Source organism: Gouania willdenowi, chromosome 6 (genome assembly GCF_900634775.1).
Source record: "Gouania willdenowi chromosome 6, fGouWil2.1, whole genome shotgun sequence".
Lineage (NCBI taxonomy): Eukaryota > Metazoa > Chordata > Actinopteri > Blenniiformes > Gobiesocidae > Gouania > Gouania willdenowi.
The window spans coordinates 13288105-13289687 of NC_041049.1; positions in this window are offsets into that span (position 1 = coordinate 13288105).

Below are 1583 nucleotides of genomic sequence, written 5' to 3' on the forward strand. Positions count from 1 at the left end.
GATTATTGAGGGGAACTCCATGCAAAAAAAATGAAAAATACTACTTTTACAAGTGTTTTTACCAGGAAATAACAATATCCTCTCACAATGGCCTACAATACCCTGAGGGTGATGGTTATAAAAAAAGCTGTCAAACAGTCTGCAGGGCATTGCGGTCCCTTCCTTTAATGAGTCACCCAAAATATCTACCTGATCTGGAACTCATAAGCTGGAATAATTAAAGTCAGAAGAATGACTTATCTCCCCCCCCCACACACAATACGCTTTCCTCCTGTAATGATAAACTGAAGGTAAACTGACCTCAATGACGAAAGAAAACCCAGAAATAGAGTGCTACCACAACCAGAGCACAAGGGAAACACACACACACACACACACAGAGAAGGTGTTTGGTAGTGCAGAATCGAATGTAAAAGTCATCGCAATATACAGTTTACCCAATAATATAACCCCTGGGTCATCATCACGGAGTATACCCGTCCACATTTAGATACATTTGTTAAGATAACAACCCAATTCTGAACCGTACTTGTCTTTACATTGTCTTTGTTTTGACCCAGGTCTGACTAGCAGTATTAAGAACACACGTACAGTACAATACTATTGTAAATTCACTGTGAAAAACACATCATTGGTTCATCTCAAAAGCTCAAGTAATTAAACTGCTCTGTTATGACTGTTAGGCAGTGAAAACTGGCATGTAAAAAATACTTTTTGCATTATTGGTAGGTACTTTATGGATGTCTGGTAGTTTTATGCTGATTTTGGACCTGAACTTTACTTTATTGACTGAGTGTTATCCGCATTAAAGGGTACCTGTAGTATGATTAATTTTTAAGCTCTATCAGACGATCATATAATACTAGAGGTTAGTCAGGTAATCTTCTTAAAAAGTCCTTGTAGAGGTGCCTGGTGGAGGAAAACCGGCTTGTATGTGAGAGAGACGGAGGCCGCCATTTTGCCCCAATTCGTAGACAGGTGTTGTGACAAAATCTGTGACCCTACAAAATGGTGGCCCCAGGGGCTAAGGTGTGCATTTACTCCTAAAGGGCATTTATTACCCCTTTAACAGCTAATACTACTGTTTCTATATTACATAATATTACTGCTGAAAGGAAGACAATATTTTCCACTGTTTAAGTTAACAATATCTATTCTAATGTCATTCACAGTAATCCAATCATTTAAAGGTTTTATTGTTGAAACTGTACTTCATTGGTTTTAAGTATCAATATTCAATGGGAATTAAGGGTTCAAATTAGGACAACACGATTATGGCCAAAATGATAATCACGATTATTTTTTATCAATATTGTAATGATTATAATCACAATTATTTATCAAGTTAGGGAAAGAAAAAACATCTGTTTTTCTTACTACACTACTTTTAAACAATGTGTACAGTTTACAGTGGAAAATTAAGCTTTAAACAAGATTTATATTAAAAAAAAAAAAAAAAAATCAAAGAATTAAAAAATATACCAAAGGCTAACGAAATAAATACAAAATTACAGAGAGCAGAGGCCATATTTATTTAATCGTGGCAAACAAAATCGTGATCACAATTAAAATTTGATAAATTT